This window comes from Chelmon rostratus, chromosome 20 (assembly GCF_017976325.1).
Source record: "Chelmon rostratus isolate fCheRos1 chromosome 20, fCheRos1.pri, whole genome shotgun sequence".
Taxonomy (NCBI): Eukaryota; Metazoa; Chordata; class Actinopteri; order Chaetodontiformes; family Chaetodontidae; genus Chelmon; species Chelmon rostratus.
In genome coordinates, this window is record NC_055677.1 from 1365001 (window position 1) to 1375000 (window position 10000).

The 10000-nt window shown below is 46.5% G+C and overlaps 1 protein-coding gene across 1 annotated transcript in view; it reads right to left on the reverse strand.

Annotated features, from left to right (window-relative positions):
- Positions 1 to 10000, reverse strand: part of LOC121623662 (LYR motif-containing protein 4B) — a 34656-nt gene that overhangs the window by 11434 nt on the left and 13222 nt on the right. The window lies entirely within an intron of this gene.

Sequence of the window (10000 nt, forward strand, 5' to 3'; positions counted from 1 at the left end):
GAGCAGGCAGACGCCTCCGTATGCAAACGATGCTTGAACGTCCGCTTCCACGACGACAGAGATCTGCAAACCAGAGCCAAGCATGCGAGCAACTCTCTGAACCTGATGAAGAGAAAGGGTATTTGAGTCTGCGTGCACACAGCTTCAGGCCTCCTCGTGTGTTCGAGCTGCCTCTTCACACCGTCAGCAGACTCAGTTTCTCTCATTAATCGTCTCGCAGAGGACGACAGAAACCCAGAAAACACTCGGGCTCACACATCAATGCAGCCAGGCGCAGGAGAACGAGAGGCAGAGATTTTGAGAGAAGCGAATCGATCGGCTGGTCGGCAATCTGCTGGAGAGGCAACGAGGAGAGAAGAGAAAGCAGAGGAAACACAAGCGACTCATAAAGGGGGGGATGAGAGAGTCCTTCAGGAAGAGGCTGCAGAGCAACAGTCCACTTCAAACTAATGGAGCTCCAGGTCCAGCTCCAGGTCCAGCTCCAGGTCCAGCTCCAGCTCCTCCTCAACCCTGCTGACAACCTTCAACAACCCGCTCGCCAACGAAACTCTTCAAACGTTTAGTTTGTGTTGACGAAAACTCGACCAAAACCAGCGAAAAAGAAACGACTGAAGCCGATAAATGTTTGTCGAAAGATGAAGACGAGAAGCACGAATCAGATCAGATAAAGGTCACAGAGGTCGTCGTGAAAGCCTCCTCCTCCTCCTCCTGTCTGCTTCTTCCTCCTCCTCCTCCTCTCTGTTAAATCAACCATAACTCTGCCTTCCTCTCTGTTTTAACTGTTATCCTGACATCACATTGCCTTCTTCAGTCAATGAATTTCATCATGCAGACTGCGTGTGTGTGTGTGTGTGTGCGTGCGTGCGTGTGTGCGTGCGTGTGCATGTGTGTGAGGATGGAGTATCATCATTGCATCAGACCCTCATTTCTAAGAATAGAAGAAAAACTAACAAACAAAACGAAGCAGCAGAAAATAACAACAGAGAAGAAGAAGAAATGGTAAAATCTTCACTGCAGCACTTTATGGACGAAGAGTTAATCTCCAAAATCAAGTTCATCTATTGACGAACCGCCGACCAGCGAAGCAATCTGATGCAAATCACATTTTCCTGCCTCCACTCGGCACACTATGATCAAGACTGTCAGCGTTCAGCCCGAGCAGCACCCAGGGTTTCATGGCCCGCCAGCAGCTAGGACTCATGGGAGATGTTGTTCAATTCCAATAAAATTGGTGTTTTAGCTCATTAAAGTTTCTCATTACAACCGAAACTGTTCCCTCACTCCTCCAGGTTTGTTTTTGTAAAAGTTTCTCCAAACGTCTCACAGGATTTGCATCCTGTCATCTCTGGTGTTTGTGATTTTCTGCTCCTGGACAGACTTTCAGTCGCTGTAAATTGAGCTTCATCTAAACATGTCAGCTGCTAGAAATCATTTTCCACCTTCAAGCAGATTCCAGTCCAACACTTTGCCGTCTTTGACGCTGGTGTAACGGGGTCCTGATCGGCGGCGTCCAACCAGTCAAACAGCAGAATGAACTTCGGTCCCATGTTTTGGGAATCAAAGTCTCGACTATGCAACAATAAATGAACTAAATACGGCCAAGCTGTCAAGACGATCTTCTACCACAACAAGGAAAACGATTTTTTTTATTCTTTTCTTCTAAACTGAGGTTGTACGTGATTGTTGGCTTCACATTTTCCAGCTAAAAATACCTCTTCATGCAATGTATCTGTCAAACCACAGGCGATTCAACGCTTAAACATACAACTGCATTAGCAACATGTCACTGTGGTAAAGCTCCATCGTGCAGTTTAATGACTGCAGCAGAGGATTCATACCTTTGTGATGCTCTTTTGACCCCAAAAGCTTGATCTCTGATTTGGTAATGTTCTATTTTTAAAGCTGCACCGGGCAGCTCTGCGTGTTGGCAGCCTCTGAGGGAAGTGCTGGATGATGGTTTGAATGTTTGAGGGCTTCAAAAGTGATAAATCGATACTCACTCTTCAAAGCTCAGAGAGTTTGTAGAGCTGGAGATGATGGGAAGAGTAAAAGAGACCAAAGAGATGATAAAAGAGGTGTGTGTGTGTGTGTGTGTGTTCAGAATCGGTTTTTAGCAGTGTGTATTTTGACTCTTTCCTCCAAAGATACGTTGGAGTTTGCTTTTCTGTTTTCATTTGCTGAGAACGCAGAAACAAACTCATATTAGAGTTCAGCACGAGACCAAAAACTGTGGTTGAGCTCTTGTTGTCAGCCATGATCCTGGCCTCTTACGACAGGAAGTCTGAATTAGTCTTCGTGATAATAAATAAAATTGACAGAGGCAGAAACTGAGTCAGTCCACCTTCAGTTCAGGGTCGCATCAGGTCCTTCAGCCCCCGTATATCTGCCATAAACTGTGTCTGCTGAGCTTTGAGCACATCCTGTACCAACTATGGGATGATGGTAGTAAAACTGACTATTTTACACTCAATTTTGGATTTGTTTGACCAACAAATTGTCCTTTGGAGAGTCCAGAAGGGCATTCAGTAATAATACCGAGGCCGTCAGAGTATAGTAGTACAGATATTTTGGTAAAACTAAACTAAACTGTTTAATCGACTCAAAACGTGGTTTATTTTTTAAAAAGCGGCATACACAAAGAAGAATGGGCCATGCACCCTTGACCTAACAATGCACTAGCTAAAATTTCTGATGTAGGGGGGTCGTTGATTCTGTACAAACTGGCATATTGTGCCGTCTGTGACAACAACGCTCATGGGTGTGTAATGGGGTAACACAGGGGTCTATTCTTGGTCCATTACAAGTTACATTACACATAAATAAACATCATTCTTCCTAATAAACACTTCCACATCCATTTTTATGCCGATGATGCAGCTTTATATGCACCTGGATTATTATGCACTTGATTGTATATGATTGATTGTATTATGTATATGATTGTTTCTTGTTCTTCGGTCTCTCTTGAACAGATCTTGACATCAATGAGACGACTTGATCCAAAAAACAACACATGGTACAAAAAATCCAGAAAACAAACCAAAGAAAGCATTTAAAAGTAAGTGATTGAAGTTTTCTGAATTTTCCTCAATGACAACGAATTTGTGGGACTAAAGGTTAGTAAGGTAGCATTTTGTTCTTTGGACTCTCCACTCTGGAGTTTGGGGCGATTAAACCAGTATCTTCCCTCACAAACGGGAAAAGGCGAGCAGCGAGCTGCAGGTTTCACCGGGCACGGCTGCATTGTGTTCTGACTGCGACGTGGCTGCTGGAACTGATCGTGTCTGTTCCAGAGGATTCTCATAATTCCACCAGAAGCAGGGCAACGCGTTTCAGAAGCGTCCCGGAAAAGGCTCTCCGCACTGCTCCGGAGAACACGTGGCCAGTCCAGTACTGATGGAAGCCACATCAAGCTGAGCAGACTGAGCCAGACACAGAACAGAACAAGACCACGTCGCAGCCACGACGCAGCACAGCCGTGCCCAGTGGAGTCCAGCCGTTACTGCTCCGCTTTACATACGCTGCTGTTCCATAACAAGCACCTGATGTCTGTGTGATAATAAGACCTTAAAATGGTTTCGACAGCTCAGACTGCGACGTGCACAAAGCGCTGCAGCCTCGCAACAACTCTGACAGTTTCAACAAAAGCTGAAGTGTCATGAAGGCAGGTTTTACTGCAGGGACTGTTGTATTACACTCATGAATACACATAAAACAGAGTTGAAATGCAGCCTATAAAACATTTATATGCTGCAACTTTGTTATCGCATATCTGCAGTGTTGATGCCAGTACTGATCTGTCTGCCCTGAGCCAACATGAGCAGGCGATATCAACCCCGACAGAGCATCGCTCCAGCCATAATTAAGACGTCTTTCCGGCACGGCTTACGTCTTTATACCGGAGTCAGGTTCTGAGCGAGACCTGTGCTCGGCCCGCTACCGCCCCCACTGCCTCAGTGTTTTATGAGGCTCAGAAAGAGTAGGAGGGAGTAAAAACCTGTCTGCTTTAATCCACCCAAACAGCTCCCGTCTCTTTTTAATAGAGTTTGTTCAGCAGGATGAAGTCCTACAATATGAGAGTGTTTCTGTGTTACTGCCTGTGTGCGTGTCTAAAGCTCGGCAAAGCTACCAGCACCCGTGGGGCGTTCAGGTGTAAAAGCAGCAATAAAGGCGTGGGATTTCTGAGGGATGGAGGGAGGAAGGCTGGGGATTTTCACAGATCGAAAGATGGAGGAGGAGAGGGAGAGGAGGGTGGGGGGAGAAAAAGAGAAGCAGGGAGGACTGAGGGGAGAGGGAAGAAAGGGGAAGGGTAAGAGTGAGGTAAAGAGGAGGAGGAGGAGGAGGAGGAGATGGTGAGGAGACGCAAGATTTCACACAGGGTGCTGCCCTACTTTCCCCTTCAGCTCCTCTCCGGTTCAGGCTTTCCCAAAATCTCTGGTTCCCCCGAACTGAGCTGCACCACAGCTGCAACTGCGTCAGAGCAGTCGGCCTCCCGCGTCAGGAAACACGTTTCTGGTTTGTTGTTTTGTCTAGCTGCAGTTATTTAAGGCGGTATGAAATCCAAACACTCTTTTGAGCAGCTTTTTACTGAAACACGTTGAACTCTTGGTTATAAAGAGGGCGCTGCAGCAGGAAACAGCTGCCTGTCCTCACTGATGATGCTGCAGATTTGCCCTGATTGGTAGAAACTTTAATAGCATGCACCACAGCAAAGCAGGCAACTGTGAAAAGAGGCAGATGTTTTCAGACTGAGAGGCAACACCTGTCCAGGGGGGTGGAGGAGAGATGAAGGGGGGAGGGCACAGGGAAAGATGTGAAACACACGGTGTGAGGTGAAAGGGAGGCGGTTACTCTGACGGTCTGAGCACCTGCTTTTTGTGTCTAAAATCCTGATAACTGGATCTGAAGAGTCAGGCTAACCTACAACATCTGGACAGAGCTTCCCTGAGGATCATCATCATGTTTTCTTCAGGATCACAGTGATCCGGTGATCCTGCACATTCAAACAGGAGCTGCCTTCAGTTCATTCTGCACTCTTTACAGGTGCATATTTGCAAAAACCTGATGATTAGAAAGACAAAGATTAAAAACAGAAACAGTGTCGGATAAAGAAAACCCCTGAAAAGCTCTGACATGTTGTTTGTCTTCAACAGGATCAATACTGACGAAATCAAAGACGCGACACGAAACATCAGAAGCATCCTGCTGCCACCTGAACAACGAAACTACCGTCTGTGGTTTGGCCCTCCAGCAGAGAAGAAAGTTCATAATAACCTTACACATGCACACGCACACGCACGCACGCACGCACGCACGCACGCACGCACGCACGCACACCTTCATTAATGCAGATACAGAGCGCTGCTTTACTGTTGCCGCAGGAATAATCCAGTTTCAGTGATTATGTGTCTGTCTGACCGGAGGAAACATTTTTCACAGAGGAAAAAAAAAAACAACTAATCAGCTAATTTGTTTAAAGCTTAAAAACAAGTTCACAGCAAAACAACAAGCTTCAGACAAAAACCCCGAGAGCGCAGCAGAAGCTTTTATTCAGGTTTCTTCTGGCTGAAGCTGCAGGTGACTCAGGTAATGAGGTTCAACTCTCCTGGAGAAGCCTGTGTGTGTGTGTGTGTGTGTGTGTGAAACTTTGAATATCTGCAGAGATATTTCAGCACTCTGCATTTAACTGTCTGATTATTAAAGATGGTGGAGCTTCTTTATCGATGTTACATAACATGAGCTCGGTGTCAGGAGTGGAAACCTCCGTTACGTAAAATTCAGACAGCAGAGTTGGTTTAAAGTAAACTGTTTTCCACCAAACACAACACCGCCAAAGCACTTTATTGTCTTGGCTAAAATCATGTGTATGTGAGAATACTGAAACTGTTTTAGAATAAATGTAACTTTACTCTGCTATTGTTTCACGAGAGGTTTATAGCGACTTGTAGTCTTTCCCAAATACATGCATTTCACTTCTTGCTAATCGGATGAGTCAAAATGACATTTTAAAGGCAAAAGTAAGGAAAGAAAAAGTGAGAAAATGTGTTTAAAAGTCTGTTTGAAAAAACAAAAAAACCCCACCAAAACCTTGGTGTTTTTTATTCTGTTTTACAATCATGTGGAGTTTTTTCTGCCCTGAACAGCAGGACTGAAGCCTGGAGGTTGGAGGTTTGAGGTTGGGTTCTCTGAGGGTTGAGGTTGGGTTCTCTGAGGCTGGAGGTTGGAGGTTGGGTTCTCTGAGGCTGGAGGTTAGAGGTTGGGTTCTCTGAGGGTTGAGGTTGGGTTCTCTGAGGGTTGAGGTTGGGTTCTCTGAGGCTGGAGGTTTGAGGTTGGGTTCTCTGAGGGTTGAGGTTGGGTTCTCTGAGGCTGGAGGTTTGAGGTTGGGTTCTCTGAGGCTGGAGGTTGGGTTCTCTGAGGTTGGGTTCTCTGAGGCTGGAGGTTGGGTTCTCTGAGGCTTGAGGTTAGAGGTTGGGTTCTCTGAGGCTGGAGGTTGGGTTGGAGTTTGGGTTCTCTGAGGTTGGAGGTTGGGTTCTCTGAGGCTGGAGGTTGGGTTGGAGGTTGGGTTCTCTGAGGTTGGAGGTTGGGTTCTCTGAGGCTGGAGGTTTGAGGTTCTCGGAGGTTGGAGGTTGGGTTCTCTGAGGCTGGAGGTTTGAGGTTCTCGGAGGTTGGAGGTTGGGTTCTCTGAGGCTGGAGGTTAGAGGTTGGGTTCTCTGAGGCTGGAGGTTGGGTTGGAGTTTGGGTTCTCTGAGGTTGGAGGTTGGGTTGGAGGTTGGGTTCTCTGAGGCTGGAGGTTGGGTTGGAGGTTGGGTTCTCTGAGGTTGGAGGTTGGGTTCTCTGAGGCTGGAGGTTTGAGGTTCTCGGAGGTTGGAGGTTGGGTTCTCTGAGGTTGGAGGTTGGGTTTACTCAAATGCAACCCAGATGAGCAAGTTGGAGCCCTCACTGGAGCCAGATGCTGTGTTGTGAATGCATCTTTAAAAAAGTTATTTTCAAAAAAATGTAATTGAATCTAATTTTGAATTTAACGTAAAAAAAACATGAGTAAACGTGAAGTTAGACACTTGGAAACAGGATACTTTAGTGGACTATAACATTTTTTGCTCATTAATTTCAGACCAGACAGTTTTGCTGCAGCAGCAACTAGTGGCCACCGGGGGAACTGCAGCTTAACATACATCAGCATCGGTTGAATTATTTCTGTGTTTGCAGCTGTTTAGATTTAGCACCACACCTCAGTCCAGACAGGGATTCATATTCAAACTAACCTGCAGGTGAAAAGAAACACACCTGGCCTCCTAACCCGGCACGTAAACCCCACCATCCTTCGAGCCGTTTCATCACAAATCCTCTGTGTGTTTGCAGAGCTCAGAGATCAGAGCGACTGAGACTCTGCCCGGCCCCCAAGAGCCGTGACGGGGGCCCGTTTCCCCCGACCTGGCAGGTATAACTCAGAGCCCGATGTGGCATTTAATCTCAATTGAGCCAAAATGGCCGAAGGCTGTGTGACATTGCTGTGACATTAAGCAGCAGTAATCTGTGAGAAATGGCTCTTCAGAGGGTGCTGGTGCTCACACACACTCACACACACACACATACACACACACCTACACACACCTACACACACACACACACACACCTACACACACACACACACACACACACAGAAACAGAAATACTCTCACTTCATTTTCACTTTATCATCTTGTGTGTGTGTGTGTGTGTGTAGGTGTGTGTGTGTGTGTGTGTAGGTGTGTGTAGGTGTGTGTGTGTGTGTGTGTGTGTGTGTGTGTAGCCAGTAAATCCAGCTGTTGTAGGATGCACAATAGACTGAGAGCAGCTGCATCTTTCATCACACAAAATTCAACTCTACATTCTCTCCTCCTCCTCCTCCTCCTCCTCATTCATATTTTTACTTCTGTCTTGGACGTTTTTATCCTTCGTTCACCTTCATTTTACATTTGCAATTCTCTGCTTAAACTAGAACATTCTCCTCTATAAACAGAGCAAGACTGCAGCAGCAATCAATCATCTTTACTCTCTAACTAACTTATAGAGACGCACGCACGCACGCACGCACGCACGCACGCACGCACGCACGCACGCACGCACGCACAATCCAGAACAAGCTTTTTAAGTCCAGGAATTCAGTGACGATCGCACCTGCTGACGACTGAACACTGAAGGAAGAGGTCAGAGGTCAACCAACACCACAAACAGACAACATCATCCGTCTGTGAACGGGGGGGGGGGGGCGTCAAAGGTCCATCATTACCGTCTCCCACCCTACGTGACCCCCCGTCATCATGCGACTGAACATGTGACTGAATCGAAGCTCCAGAAACAGGCAGGAGGGATCTGAGTTAAGATGATTCAGTCAAACTACCTGCTGTTTTGTCCCTGGTGGACAACTTGTTCCCCAACACGATCGTCAGCGGTTTGACCTGAACTCTTCATTATTCCTCCATCACGTGTGTCGCTGTATGACTGAAAGATTAGATATTAGGGCTCACACATCTCTGGTTTTACTGCTGTTTCACTCACATCCAAACCAGTCTGATCTCCAATATTCATTTATTCTTCAGTGTCATTTAGAGTGCTCTACATCTCTTCCTCACCTTCCTCCCCCTCTCTCTTCTAACGCACTGTGTGGATCTGCACACAGGGGAGGAAACACAGAGTCAGAGAGCAACAAACACAAGCAGCCGATCCACAAGAAGTGTGTGTGTGTGTGTGTGTGTGTGTGTGTGTGTGTGTGTGTGTGTGTGTGTGTGTGTGTGTGTGTGGGATATGGATTCTTCCAGAAGCCTGTAGTATTGCAGCAGGGTTGTAACAAGGTGCACATTCCCCCTCTGATGCATTAATCCATGAGTCGGTGTGGGCGAGATGCAGAGGAGCAAACACACACAGCTCTGCTCAAGTCAAATGGGACAAACATGAAGCGCTCGGGTGTCCACAGCCAATCAAAACACACGGTGACTGTGTGAAACTGCTGCCGGAGCTGCGTGTGGATGCCGCTGAACACACAAAACTGTGCAGCTCGACGCACCCAAAGCTCAAGAACTCACGTCTGACTTTAGATGCAAAGCACACAGTCATCAGTGAGGACCCCCCCCGTCCATCACTGCCTCACTCAGGCTCCTGAGCATTAGCATTAGCATTGGCAGCACATTCAAATGGGACATATGCAGACTGAACAGATGGTGTTTTAGCCTCACGAGCCGCAGAGCTGGCCCAGGCTGAAATATCTGCCATGCTGTATCAATTCACTCTGATTTTTCATCTAGCGCCACCACCAGGTCAAAACTAACAACACTCCCATCAGCCTCAGCTCTAATCTGTGTCTACATTAGCAGATGGTTCTTTCTCATGTTGATCTACTCATGGTTTCCGGGTTTATGAGCTCACATCTTTCCTTTTAGAAATGTGTTGGAGGAATATTACAGTTCTTCTTCAATAAAGTTCAGACTGAGACTCCAAAACCTCAAATTAAGTCTTCAGAGTTGGCTGTCTGGATGTAAAACTAATCTGTGAAAACAGAAATACAGGAAAAGGTCTGTGTGTGTGTGTGTGTGTGTGTGTGTGTGTGAGATCCATCATATGACTAAATCTACTTACACACTCCCACCACTACCCACTGTGTGTGTGATATATATTTATAAACCAATCTGACTCATAAATCCCACTGTTGTAACACACACACACACACAGGTTTAACTTTGTGTGTGTGTGTGTATGTGTGTGTGTGTGTGTGTGTGTGTTTGGTTGAGGTAAAAGACGGTAAGAAAGACAATCTGACAATTCCCTGTTGGGATTGGCTGAGAGGCTGCTGATGCATTATGGGAACAAAGTGACCAACAGTGAGGTGATTAGTCCCGAGTTGCCACGGTAATGAGGGAGCGTGTTTTGTGTTTGTGTGACCGAGGTTGTGCAGTGTGAATGTGTGTGTGTGCGTGTGCGACAGGTGGTCAGTCAGTAAACAGGTGTTCATCTGCATACTAGTGAT